General features: G+C 47.5%; 1 long non-coding RNA gene across 2 annotated transcripts in view; it reads right to left on the reverse strand.

The window, feature by feature from the left end:
- LOC125912387 (uncharacterized) overlaps window positions 1-14,638 on the reverse strand; it is a 74,329-nt gene continuing 59,691 nt past the window's right edge. Inside the window, exon 3 of one of the 2 annotated variants that reach the window (XR_007454698.1) lies at window positions 1-633. This is a non-coding gene — a long non-coding RNA (uncharacterized LOC125912387). The remainder of the gene's footprint in view (window positions 634-14,638) is intronic. The other variant, XR_007454699.1, reaches the window with a different exon arrangement.

A 14,638-nucleotide genomic window follows, 5' to 3' on the forward strand; every position in this document is an offset into this window, starting at 1 on the left:
TCTTTTTTTTTTAATTTTTTAAATCTTTATTTTTGAAAGAGAGAGAAAGCCAGTGTGAGCGGAGGAGGAACAGAAGGAGAGGGAGACACAGAATCAGAAGTGGGCTCCAGGCTCTGAGTCATCAGCACAGAGCCCGATGCAGGGCTCAAACTCACCAACCGCAAGTTCATGACCTGAGCCCAAGTCAGAAGCTCAACCGACTGAGGCACCCAGGCGCCCCGCCCTCAGAATTCTTATCATCCCAGTTTGGATGGGCTCAAACTTGTGATAGTATGCACAGAACTCCTTGCATTTTTTTTCTCAGAGTGATGCTAACACACACCACAGTTACTTCTTTTAAAACTTAGCCTACATGTTTAAGAATAACTGATGTATTTGATGAGGAAATACATTCACATGTAGATGTTAGCAGAAAGGGAGAAAGGACCAGGAAGGCTCTTCTGTTTTTGTTTTAATTTATCATGAGATATCTTTCTTTTAAAAATAAAATAAGCTGTGGTTCAACTGATCACGTACCTTTTCCTTTGGCCCAGCACCTCTCTTTCCAATCTCCATGCCTGTCGTCACCTCCTCCTGAAACACTCTGCTCTTGCCAGGAAAACGCTCTTCTCCCCTTCAGTGTCTAAAGTCCTCCTTTGCGTTGGGGTAAGAAAAGAAAATTTGTTTAATTCAACAAACTTATTGAGTAACTACAAGATGTCAGGCATGTGCTTGGCACTCAAGATTTAGACATAAATGCAATGGGGCCCTGCCCTTGGGAAATTTAACTGAAACTTACAATGAGCCAGAGAAACACCATGCTGAGCCTTGTGCCCTTTAAGCATCACCCTAAATCTGCTCTTTTGTGGTCATTCACTGTGTCCCTTTTGTTCCCCACTTTGTCCCCAGCACTGATCACAGTGCCTGGCACATGGTGCTAGGAAAGACTGGTGACTCACTCAATCACTGATTCCTTACAATCACCCTACAAAGCAGGCAACATTTTTCTCCTTTTACAGATGAAGAACTGAGGTGGACAGGAGCTAAGGAGCCTCTCCCAAGGTCTCCTGATAGTGATGACTCAGTCACTTCTCTCTAAACCCTTTGCTTTTTCTCCTATATAGCACATCATACTGAGTCTTCTCATCTGTAAATTTGGAGGAGCAGACTGGATGATCTCATGGTATTTCATAGCTAATGCCAAAGTTGGTACTTGAATGCATACCTGGTTTCTCTAGGATGCTTCTTATGTGTTTTATATTACCATGCATTTTTCCTGCCCTCATAATACTATTGGCTCTTTGAGTTTAACCTTTCACTTTGTAACCTATTTGTAGCACCCCCAGAGCCATATTCTATGCTCAAGGACTTCTTATTTTTTAAAGTTCATGGCTACATGAACCTGCCTTATCTGGACTAAATAAATCACATACTTTACTTCCCGACATCAAGATTTTCTTTCCCAGTTTTCTCTCAAGGACAGCAGCCAGCTTTTGGTGCTTTGTGGCAGGCCTCAAAGAATCCCATGCCTTAAGATGGACAAAATATTTCTTGGATATGATAACTCTTGATTTTGAAGGGAAAAAAACAGACTTTAAAATTTTGTGGGATCATAAAAAGAAACAACTGTATTTCTATACACTAACAATGAAAAATCAAAAATGAAATTAAGATTTTCATTTGCCATAGTATCAAAAAGAATAAAATACTTAGAAACAAATTTAACAACAGAAGTGCAATACTGGCACGCTGAAAATTAAAACATGTTGTTGAGAAAATTGAAGACCTAAATACATAGGGAGATATCCCATGTCTGTAGACTGAATGACTTAACACTGTTAAGATGGCCACATTCCCTAAACTGATTCACAGATCACACACAATCCCTATCAAAAAGCTGACTTTTTTTACAGAAATTGACAAACTGATACTAAAATGTACATATAAATGCAAGGGACCCAGAATAGCCAAAACAATCTTACAAAGAACAAAGTTAGAAGACTTATACTCCCTGATTTCAAAATTTCAGGGGTACCTGGGTGGCTTAGTCAGTTAAATGTCTGACTTTGGATTAGGTCATGATCTCACAGTTTGTGAGTTCAAGTCCTGTGTCAGGCTCTGTGTTGACAGCCTGGAGCCTGCTTTAGGTTTTGTGTCTCCCTCTCTCTCTGCCCCTCCCCTGTTCGTCCTCTCTCTCTCTCTCTCTCTCTTGCTCTCTTTCTCTCTCTCTCCCTCCCTCCTTCTTTCTCAAAAATAAATCAAACATTAAAAAAATTTTTGAAAAAAATTGCAAAGTATAGGAATCAAGGTATTGTAACACCAGAATAAAGATATATAGATCAGTAGAGTAGAATTGAGAATGTAGAAAGAAATTCTTATATTTGTGGTCAACTAATTTCGACAAGGGTGCTAAGACAATTCTATAGTTCTTTGTAACAAATAGTTCTGGGACAAGTGGATATCACCATGCAAAAGAATGATGTTGGACTCCTAGCTCACCTCATATATCAAAATTAATTCAAAATGGACCAAAGACCTAAATATAAGAACTAACGCTATAAAACTCTTAGAAGAAAATAGAGGTATAAATCGTCATGACCTTGAATTGGGCAACAATTTCTTACATGTGACACCAAAAGCACAAGCAGCCAAAGGCAAAAAATATACAGGTTGGATTTCATCAAAATTGAAAACTTCTGTGCTTCAAATGACACCATGAAGAAACTAAAAAGAAAAGCCACAGCATGGGAGAAAATATTAGCAAACTATATATCTGATATGGGTCCAGTATCCAGAATATATAAAGAGTACTTAACAACTCAAGAATAAAAAGACAAAAAACACATTCACTATACTTTTCTGAGTTGTCCTACATGCAAGTCCATGCTTTTAATGTTGTCTGTCTTCTATGCTGTTCCTGTAAGATTTCTATGAAAATACATTAAACTATAAAAAAGGCAAAACAAACACAACTTTAAAATGGTAAAGGATTTGAATAGCCATTTCTCATAATAAGATGAACAAATGCGTAATAAGCATTTGTGAAAAGATATTCAACATCATTAAGCATTAGGGAAATATAAGTCAAAACAATAATGTGATGTCACTCTGTACAGCCTAGGATGGCTATAAAAGAAAAAGACAGCTAATAACAAGAATAGTGAGGATGACGAGGAATTGGAACCCTCCTTCACTGCTGGTAGGTATGTAAAATAGTGCTCAAAAAGTTCAACACGGAGCTACCACATGACCCAGCATTTCTACTCCTAGGGGTGTGTGTATACATACACACACAAAAACATTTAAATGTGCAAAAACTTGTACATGAACGTTCATAGCAGTATTAGTCATAATAGCCAGGAGGTGGGAATAACCCAATATTCATCAAGTAAGGAATGGATAAACGAAGGATGCATATACATGCAATGGAATACTATTTGGCAATCAAAAGGAATGAAGCACTGATTCATGTTACAACAATCGATGACCCTTGAGCATGGTTATGCCAAGTGAAAGAATCCATCCACAGAGACCACACATTACACGATTCCATTTATATGACATATCCAGAATAGGCAAATCTACAGAAGCAGACAATAGGACAGTGCTTGCCAGGGGCTGGAAGGAGCAACAATGGGGTGACTGAGAATAGGCACCGGTTTTTTTGGGGGGGGGGTGGTTGGTGATGAAAATATTCCGGAATTGAAAAGTTGTAATAGTTGTACAACTCTGAAAGTGGCGAATACTCTGATATATAAATTATACCTCAATAAAGCTGTTTAAAATAATGCTTGTGGGAAATTCAATAGGAAGATGAGACAGGCTAACCAAAAATCCCATTCTTAGCACCTGGGAGGCTCCCCACCACTGCTGTGACAACAGTCACACCCATAGAGCTCTGAACGTATGGATTTTCAAAGGCTGTCTTACCCACTTAGCTGGTGATTCTTCAACCTCTCTATAATATCCTTACCAGGTGATTACCTAGCCTATACTTGACTAGGCTGTCTTCCCCACTCTCCAAGCTTTTATTGAATGTCTACTATGCACTCAGCTCTGGGATAAGCATTGAGAACAGATTTTGTGTTGTTGTCTCTTCAAAGGAACAAACGTTTATTTGAATATTTGTAATGTGTCAAGCATTTTACTAGTTCCTATTCATTTTTGTTTATTTGTACCTCTTTTAGTTTGAGTTCTCCCAGAAGCAGATCCTGAGACAAAGACTCAAGCGGAAATAGTTTTTTTTGGCCAGTGCGGCTAATACTTGCAGGGGAGTGAGAAAGGGATCCAGGGAAGGAAAGGAAGCCAAGAAATCAGCTACCATAGTGAGCTACTAAAGCTTCCACCTAAAGGGAAACTCTGGGGAAAGGTATAAAACTGTCTGGAAAATGTATTCCACCCAAAGGCCAGGTTGCTGGAATATTTGTATGGCTAATTCCAGAGTCCAGTTGAGCATATGCGGGGCATATGTTAATTTCTCAGCACCTCTGGCTGCCTAAAGGAAGCACAAATTACGCATCCTTCCCCAGATCTGAACTGGGAGATGGGTGAAAGAGCCCGCTGACACAAATGCAGATTTGGGCAACTGGTAGTTAAGAGAGAGAGAGAGAGAGAGCGCGCGCAAGAGTGCAAGTTGGGGAGGGGCAGAGAGGGAATCTCAAATAGGCTCCATGGACCAGATATGGTCCCACAACAGTGAGATCATGACTTGAGCCAAAATCAAGAGTGGGACCCTTAACTGACTGAGCCACCCAGGGGCCCCATAGAGTGTGTGACCCTTGATCTCGAGGTTGAAAGGGTTGGGTTACGTTGGATGTACAGATTACTCAAAAATAATAAAATCTTTTAAAAAGACAGGATTAGAGGCAAAGTCTTGGAGCGTAGGGTTATGACAGCTTCTGTGGCGGGCAGCACGGCTCTCCTGGGGCCACAGCTTGGGCCTGGGGACATGCCGACAAGGGGGAGAATCCCAGCCTTGAGGTTTCCTAAAGGACTCTGCTAGAACTCTGTCCTGGAAGTGGGTCTTGCCCTGCCTCACTGCCAGGTTGGGCAGCGCTCTCACTGACACCACAAGGGAAGTGACAGCAAGTCTGACCTCCTCTGGCCCCCTCTCCCAGCCCCTGCTTCTCCTTGGCTCATTCTGCCATTGTGGCTGCTGTCACAATCTCTGCCGAGGGAGTCCTTCGGATGCTGCGCTTGGGGGTGGCAGGGGTTGTAAGCAGGATGCTTTCTGCTACCCTTGCCTATAGAATCACTAAAATCTCAGGAATTATCCACCACTTCCCCTCTCCAGGGCCACCTAATGATGCAGGGCCACCGGGAGCCTCCAATATGCATGCACTGCCCCCCCCCCCCTCCCTGGCTTGTCACAGGTGGGCAGGCAGTGTTACGAGGTTTCCATGCCTGACCAAAGAAACGGAGTCTCAAATTCAAGTCAGTAAAAGGGCTGGAATCAGCAACCAGGTCTTTGGACTTAATCCAGAGGTCTTTCTGGGGTAGGAAATGTCCTGTTTTTTCACCCCTCAAATAACTGTGACAAAATCATGATGCAAGGCTAGGGCTCCACATCCAAACGAAAGAAACCGCTCCTACCAATTTGGAAACATGACTGCATTTGGCTTCGATCTGCAAGGCCTTGTTATTCAAACATTCAGAAATACAGGTGATTATTGTTCCCATTATGATAGTAATAATGTTCATTCTAGAAAACGTGTTTAGAGAGCGGATTTGTGGATTTTTGTGTTTCCAAGGTAGAGACTTTGGACCATCCCTGGGGGAAAGTGACCTCATCTTAAAGGAATGAATGCTCCTGGAAAAGAGTTGTGTCAAGGTCCCAGCGGTTTTGTGTTTCTAAGAGAGGACTGGACCCTTTCCACTCTCCAAGAGGGTAAATAAGTTTTTACGCTTGATTTTCTGACTTAACAGGCCATCAGGCCATCGTGTTCTTTCCAACAAGCTGTTAAGCTTTATTGCATAAGAGAAGAGAGACAATGAGAGTCATTGTGCCCAAGAACTGAAGGCGGTGTGGGGGGGGGGGGAGCAGTGCTCCAGGGCCAGGGGCCTCAGCTGCCTGGACACCAACCCTGAGGGTGGGCTGAAGGAAGGTTTGGTGTCCTCAAGGTGCCCTGGTGATGGGATGAGGGATGGGGAGCACTAGCAGAAACATTCTCCTGTCCCAGGGGGTTGCTGGACCTGTGCCTGCCCCTGCCCCAGGGCCAACCTAAACTGTGGGGGCCCACTAATGAGGGTGAGTACTCAAGTGACTGATGGAAGCATGAGAATGAAGCTGCACAAAAGCCTCTTTCTACTCCCAGGACACCTATAGGGCCCAGGGAACCAGCTCTTAGCATGGGGGCCGATCCTCATTTTTATATCTAGAGGGGGTACAAGAGCTGCTGGTGCATCTCAAGCTGGGAAGCGAGGGACTAGACACCAGTGCTGCGATACACAGAAAAGTTGTACGAAATGCATGCTTCCCCATCCCAGTAAGCACAGTTAATGGTGCTTGAGCCCCAGTGTCTACAGAGCCCTTCCACCACCAACCGTCCAGGCAGGTCAGGAGGGGTTGGCTCTAGCTCCCTCCTCCTCCACACCTGTACCAATGCAGCCTTTAACCAGAAGATTCCACCCGGAGAAAGGTGAGCCTCAATGCTCAGGAACGTTGTGACAACATTCACCTCCTTCCTTGTTCCCAAAGTCCGCAGCATCTCCAGCACCAGAAACCGGTTAAAACGGCCTGGAATTTTGAAATTCGGGCACTTACTGCAGACGATGCTTATCAGTGGAAAGAGTAAGTCCTGGTGTCAGCTGATGCACACGTGTGGCAGCTCAGAGGGGCGTTCAGAGCCCCTTACCTCTAGGGGTGAATGCAGGGCACAGGCTCCTCCAGTCGCCCCTGCTCGGGGCCTAAGAGGGATTGAATGCCTTTTGTGGGGCCTTCCAGACATGACGAAAGTCCAGCAGTCCCTTGGCCACAGCCTCCCAGTTCACAGTAAGCCTCCCCCAACCCCCGGAGGCAAGGCGATGGAATGTGGCTGAATCTTAGCTTGGGTGACCTGGGACTCACGTGTATTTTTAATTAAACTGAATTCAGTAATACATAAGTCACATGTGTTAGGAGAATAATGATCCCCCCCAAAGTTGTCCACGTCATCATCCCCAGAACCTGTGACTATGTTAGGTCGCATGACAAAGGGGAAACAAGATTACAGATGAAATTAAGGTTGCTAACCAATTCACTCTAAGATTGAGAGATTAGCCCGGATTATCTAGGCGAGCCTGATATAACATCAAGGGTGCTTAACAATGGAAGAGAAAGGCAAGGGGAGAGGTTGAAGTGACGTCATGTGAGGACTCTGTGTAACTCTGCTGACATCTTGATTTCAGCGCAATGAAACCCATGTTGGACTTTTAGCCTACAGAACCATAAGGTGATAAAGTTGTTATAGTCAGTCGCTAAGTCCGCGGTAACTTGATACAGCAGCAATAGGAAACTAATATGCTATGTATTAGCCCGGTGAGAAACAGGTGTCAGGGCGTTGAGGAATGCTTCAGCGTTTTCAGAACTCTGCTGCAAACAAGGCATCCATTCTTGCTCCGTTTTCTGGGTTTCTCCAGATCGTGTGTTTCAAAAAGAAAATATGTCCTTAAAGCCCCTAGAATTCATGGCTGCAAAAACATTTTGAGGAGCCTCAACTAAGTGGGAAACAAATATAATAAGGTGCATTTCCCCCAGTCACCACCTTTGCCCGTCCAGCCCAGTCTGGGTCAAAATTCCAATCTCAGATCCAGCATAAGCCTCTCCTTCCCTCTCTCCCTGAGAAAGCCCCAGAACTGAGGCCCCTTTGGCGACAGCCATACCTCCGTCTGGCCAGCATTAGTCTGCGCCGTTAACCTCTTCTCTGGGTGGGTATTGCCTCACTTGGCCACTTGGCTTGTTGTCAAGCAACTACCAAGCGGCCTCTGCAGCCCTCTGCCCAGGCTGCTCCCACAGGCCTTCTGCCTTGGGAAATCTCGAGGTTTTGACCTAAAAGTTTTATGGGTGCCTGCAAACGACAGGAACATCAGTTGTGCTCCCGCAAGAACTTTCCGAGTCCTGCCACGTTCTGATCCACGCAGATGGCCCCTCAGTCTTAGAGCACATCTGGCTCTCCACCTCACTTCGGGGAGGAAGTAACCTTCCCCCGTGAACACTGCACTGGCCGAAACTTGCCCTCTTTCTCTCTCCTTCCCCAGGTCTCTAATTATATTGCGGAAGGGAGTGGGGTGAAGGTTACAGGGAGTCATCCTCTTGTTAAGCATGGAGTGAGTGGTCTGGCCCTTCCTTAGAATGAGGGGCTCCGAGCACTCCTGTTGTCCAATAGAGCATGGGCCTCCATTTTCCGGCTTAACTTCCGGTTCCAGCTGCTTTTCAAAAATCCTGTCTTTTGGTGATACCCTTTCTAGAAATCTTCTTGGTCAGTTTTAACAACCACCCCAATGATTAACACAAAGGATCTGAAACGCAGCTCTCTGTGAGTGGGGATTGTGAGAGTTAGATTTCAGCACCACAGAAGTGAGAAAAGAACCAAAGAGTTTTACTAAATACCATAAACTAATAGCTGGGGTGGAAAGAAGCTAGGCCCACGAGCCTTACTTAGGCCCCTACCAGGAAACATCCCTTCCCATTCTCTGAACTTCAGGCTGCTAAGAAACTGTGACTCTGGGTGGCGCCTAGGGCTTCTGCCTGTGACCCAGCTCCTCAGGCCTCGCTGGTTACAGGGTGTGGAAGAGGCCACATTAACAGTAATGTGTACCCACTTGTACCCTCTCACCTGCTCCTACAAGGCTTCCTCCCAGTAACCACCTCTCAGTCCCAGGGGTCTGTGTCCCCAAGGGGTGCTCGCTTGGTGGGGGTGGGGGGCACCTTGGATGCACAGTTACTGTTCTGAGCGCCGCTCTCTCACGTGCTGGAGAAGTGAGTGGTCTGTGGAAAGAGGTGAGAAAGTGCTCCATTCCCTTCCTCATGCACTGGTAGAGTCCCAAAGTAGTGCTACCTGGGCCCGTAATCTTACAGATGCTTTGGGTTTCATTTCACCCAATATTTTGCACTTACAATATTCAAAGCAGTTTGCAAGCACGAACTCACACGACTTCATAGCAACTCTGTGAGCTAGGAACCACACATATATGGCTATTTGCTAGAGGGGGCCGCCCTTGAAGGGTTAGGTAACTTGCCCGAAGTCACTCTGTGAGTGGTGGGACGGGGCTAGAATTTTTTTTTAAACGTGTGGTTTACTCCCAGCCCTTGTCTCCCTGTGGCCCAGTAACAAGTCTGAGAAGCCAGGCTGAGGATAGAATCATGCCTGGCCTCTAACACCTAACGCTCTGCTCCCAGCTTGGCTCACTGCACTGGCTCTCTGCCTGGAATGAGTTCTCCGGAAGGCTCCTATACCCCCTAAAAAATAGACCACTCTCAGGCAGCCCAAGCTGCACCAGAGAGGCCCAGATTCCCAGCAGAGAAGGAAAATGCTTGGGCTTTGCTGGGCGTGGCCCCCTGAATCTGATACAGAATTTGAGGTCGAACTCTAACTGCTTTCTTCCCAGGCAGGATCTTTGGAGAATGACCGGTTTTTCTGGTCAGCGGCTGCTCCCTTCTCAAACTAAAGAGGCTATGTTGGCCTGAAGAAGAAGAGCATCACGGCCTCGGCAGGTCGGGCTGGATGTAAGTGCTCGTGATCTCTGAGCTGGAGGAGACTCACCTCAGAAAGGTCCCTCGGCTGGTCTGCCTGCTCTGCTCCAGAGCAGAGGCCCAACCACGGAGCGAGTGATTGGTTGACAGGGGAAAACTTACCTTTCCTTTGCCCTGTGAGCGCTCCTGATTAAAAAACTCAGGTGTGATGCAGTTGAAAAGTGAGAGCGTTGGAAAGACACCTGGCAGGTTTCAATCTACCCTTAGTGTGAGGATGAAGGGGCCTTACACCTGAATGTTTCCTTCCCCACATTCAGAGCCTGGGGAAGGAGGAGCTGCTGGTTTGTCCCAGGTCCTCATCTGCCTGCCAGCCCCAGGCATCGGGGCATCGAAGACTCCACCAGCAGGAGGGCAGCTGGCCAAGCACCCAGCTGTTTATACAAACAAAAGCTGGGGCGCTGAGGTGAAGACAGCCTCCCTCCTCAGCCCTCCCTTCCCGCCAGGGTTTGGGCTGATTTCCTTCAAGGCTAATAAACAGCTCATAAATACTAACAAGCTCCTTGGCATGCAGGAGCAGGCCCAATCACTTCCCAAGTGAACTTGGGCCAAGTGTAGCCCCCCCATGCGGTCTGAGGGTTTTGCTAGCCCCTGTTGAGTCTGGATGGGGGAGCCAGGCAGGATGGCTCACTGCTGTTCCCAGGAAGCTGGCTCATGACAGCCATACTGGGCATCTCACAGACCCGTTGCACCGTCACAGAAACTTCCCTCTGACAGGCAGGCATGAACACTGAACCCACCCCGATACTCAGAATGTGGAGCAGCTTCCAGAAGGCCCAAGATCAGACCCTGGTCTCAGAACATTTACATGATGCTGAAAAGCAGGAACCAGAACATTCCTACCCAGCAGCTGCCCCCACCCCCCCGCCCCCCCCCCCCCCCCCGCAAAAGCTGTGTGTTGAGTTGGTGTAAGAATTGTGCAGGTGACACTCTGAGCTTGTGGTCAGGGCAGCCAAGGACCAAGGAAGCATCATTATGTATGTGTGAGGTTAATTCAAACCCACATCCCTGAGCACCTACGTTTTCATAAAGACAGAGAGCTGTAGGAGACAACACATCTGCCCCTGCTTCCCCTGCTGGGAAGAGGCTGAGAGGTCAACACCAGTGGGGCTCTATTCCTCTTGCCGGGGTTGGGTATTAATTTGGCCATTCCCACGCAGCCAGCTGGGGTTCCTCTCAGCCTCAGAATGTTTGGCCTCCATCTCCGTGCGGCATCTCCAGGCCCAGGCCTGGGTGGGTGAGGCAGCCACTGGGATGCCTCAGCCACATCCAGCCATGTTCCCCCTTCCATGGGCCTGTGCACTCTGTGAACCTGCCTGAGGGATTTCTCTGCGGGAAGGTGCTCGGCCTCCAGGCAGGGCAGGCTGGGCTTGCTGGGAGTTTGTGCCCCCCACCAGGGATGGAGAGAACTGGCAGGCACCTCTCCCAGCTTCCTGGCCCCGTGCATGGGACGGGGAGGGGGCAAGGCCAGGCAGACTCCACACCATTTCCCAGACGCCCCCCAGGAGGAATGAGAGTGTGGTAACCTGCTCGTTCAATGCACTTTGAATATGCTTCCTTCCCCTGTCAGCCCACTTAAACCCGCAGAGGGATGATCAGTGTTAGAAAGAAAGAGGAGGGGCTTCTGGGTGGCTCAGTCAGTTGAGCTTCCAACCCTTGATTTCAGTTCAGGTCATGATCTTAGGGTCATGGGATTGAGCCCACATCAGACTCCACACTGAGCATGGAGCCTGCTTAAGATTCTCTCTCTCTCCCTCTGTCCCTCTCCCCCGTTCATTCTCTCTCTCTCAAACAAATAAAAATGAGGGGGAAAAAAAAGAGGGAACATTGAAGAGACAGTGCTTCCTTTAGGATTCTATCAAGCCCAAATCCAGGAGAAGAGCAGACCGCAATGAATATGGGAGGAGTGGGCTCTTACCGCCATCTTGGGTTAGTAATTATGTCTATCTCAGCAACCACAGGCTTTGAGGCCCTCGGGGACACAACTAAGGCACATCCATCCTTCCTTCTATGGTGCCTGGCACAGGTGTGGCGTTCAGTAGGTTCCCGATAAGTGCTGTACTAGGCAGAGCACCCCCAGGGAAGCTCACTGAGAGGGGCTCTTCAAAGACACCCCCCACACACACCTCATGAGAGAGAAGGGCTCTTTGACTTTCCATCCATCTGAAGCTGCTAAGGAGAAACCGTTCAGGCACCAGGCCATCCCATTTCTCTCTAGCACTGGAGGAGTCAACTTCTACCGCAGGGCTCATGAGCGGCCTAGGACTCCTTGTGTGAGAACTGTGAGGTCGTCTTCAGAGGAGAAGCTTGGAGCTAGGCCTGGCCTCCGGGGCACAAGGCCAAGCCGTAAAGTGAACATTGCCCTGTCCCTATAACTGCAAACAGGATGTGCAGGGCCCCTTTACGTGCCATTTCTACAAGGCTCACCCTGGACACTGCTCCCACAATGTCATAAAATTTGGTTATGGCATTTGTTTCTTGCCCATAACTGGAGAGAACCAGGAAGATGTTGAAAACTCCTGCTTAGATCTGAGCTTGGGAACAAGCTTGAGGGCTGCTGTTTCATATAACCCTACTGAAAAATTCCCTCATAAAGAAGGAAAGAGGAAAAAAACCTGCCAGCCCTGGAAATGAAATCAAATGATATTTGTCACCCACAGGTCTCAGACAGCTGGTCCCCAGAGACTCCCCGTTATTGCCTTGAGGTCTCAGAGTCTATACATGCTGCCGGGTTAGTAAGCGTGGACTAAGACCTGGGAGAAACTGATGAACCACTGAGTCTGGGCTTTTCACTTCCGTGGCCTGAGTCATGCCAAGCAGGCTTACCTCCTCTCCCCGAGCAATGCGGAGAAATGTGGAGGGTGTGCAGATCTGGGTGTGGTGTTGCTGGGATGTGGCCAGCCCCCACATTCTCTGGCTGCAGACCAACCTGACCAACTCACACAGGTAGCGCCCTCGTGTTCTTGGCCAAGGAAGCACCAAATGGAAGTGGAGGGGGGCGGGTGGGAAGGGAGGCTAGTAAGACCCCTCTGCCCAGGAACTAAAAGTTTGCTAGGAAATGGCTTCAAATGTCGCAGATGGTATAGTCCAGGAGGGTCACATTCCTCGCTGGACTTGGCCCCTGGGAAGTATTCAATATCTGCCACCTTTATTACTATGTTTCTACAACTAAACTGTACATCCCTTGAGGGCAGAGGCTAATTCTCACAGTACTTAGTTATTTTCCACAGGGCCTTGCAACTAACATATACCCAAGAATGTGCTGATCTTTGATCTTCCATTGTGGAGGACAATTTCCTTCAGGAAAGAAAAAGCAGTGAATTCATGAAACTTGGTACAGACCATGAAAAAGTCTCTTCCTCCAATAAAATTATTTTCAATTGCATGTTTTAAAATAATTAACCACGGGGCGCCTGGGTGGCTCAGTCAATTAAGCGTCCGACTTCAGCTCAGGTCACAATCTTGTGGTCTGTGAGTTCGAGCCCCGCATCGGGCTCTGGGCTAATGGCTCAGAGCCTGGAGCCTGCTTCGGATTCTGTCTCCCTCTCTCTGACCCTCCCCCGTTCATGCTCTGTCTCTCTCTGTCTCAAAAATAAATAAACGTTAAAAAAAAATTAAAAAAAAAATAAAATAAAATAATTAACCACGATGTCCATACCTATAGTTCATCCTGGAGTGTTCAGACAGGGATAACAGTTGAAAGCTGAGATAAGCAAAGCAAACCAAATATAATCTAGAGACAACTACCACAAATTTTCAGCCTGTTTGGGTGAACATCACGATGGGTCTTTAAGGGAGCATGCAGAATTATACTCTAAGAAAATAAACCTTACCCTAAGGCCTGACTCTTGGCAGACAAAATGGTCCAGACAGGCAGATTCCCTGCCTGCCCCACAGAGGCACCCGGGGCTGCTTGTAAGTGATGGCTGGGCAGATCATGGCGGGCAAGCGAGTGCTCTGTGTCACTCTATCTCAGCTCCAGGGAGGATTTGGCATCACCATGGTCAGCCAAGCAAAGACCCCTTCTGCTCTCACGTGCCCTCACACTATGTCTTGTTGGTGTATAATGGAAAGGGGGCTGGATGCAGGTTTAAGAGGTGGCCTGTGTTCATGTTCTAGGCCTGCCTCTTCCTAGCTGTGTGACCTTAGTGAACTCACTCAACCTCTCTGGGCCTCACTCATCAAGGCTGTAGACCTATAGATTTATGGATGGCAATATCTATACAACAAAGGGGTCAGGGCCAGCCAGTCTGTGGGGCCAGTTCCAGCTCTAAATCCTGGCATCCTCTGAGACGTGGAAGAGCAGGGTTAGAGGGGGCAGCCTGGCTGCTGCCAGCCCAGGGCAGGTGGGTGCTGGTGCCCGAGCGCCTTCAGAGACTGCATCCACATTCTTTTTCCTGCTACTCCTAGGACGTACACACAAAGGCACATCTCATAGTACCACTCCTGGGTGTAGACGGCAAACATGAATTTGGATCACTTAAGAAATTAGTATTTGCTGAGAAACTTCTGCAGAACAATGGGCTAAGGGGTCATGTTGTGAGGGGCATGATGGACACAAGATGACCCTTGACCTCGAGAAGGTCAGGGTCCAAACGCCAGCTCTGTCTGCAGCAGGCCATATGGCCCTAGGCACACTACAACCTCTCTAAGTGCACTTTCTCGTCTGTAAGACAAGGGTCATAAAACCTATGTTGCTTGTTGTAAGAATTAGAGAGGATACGCGTAAAGCATGTTGGACTGTTTCTAGGATTGGATTGTTAAGAAATAGATATGTGGTAAGGTCTTAGCATGGGGCCTAGCACCTGCTGGCTTTGAAATGAATGGTCATTACTGTAGTTAATATAGTCTTATCATCATCTCCGGTACGGGTGACATTAATAATGCTTCTTGGAAGACAGGAGACCAGAGAGGGCCCTGAAGGAGGAATGG

This window comes from Panthera uncia (assembly GCF_023721935.1).
Source record: "Panthera uncia isolate 11264 chromosome C1 unlocalized genomic scaffold, Puncia_PCG_1.0 HiC_scaffold_4, whole genome shotgun sequence".
NCBI lineage: Eukaryota > Metazoa > Chordata > Mammalia > Carnivora > Felidae > Panthera > Panthera uncia.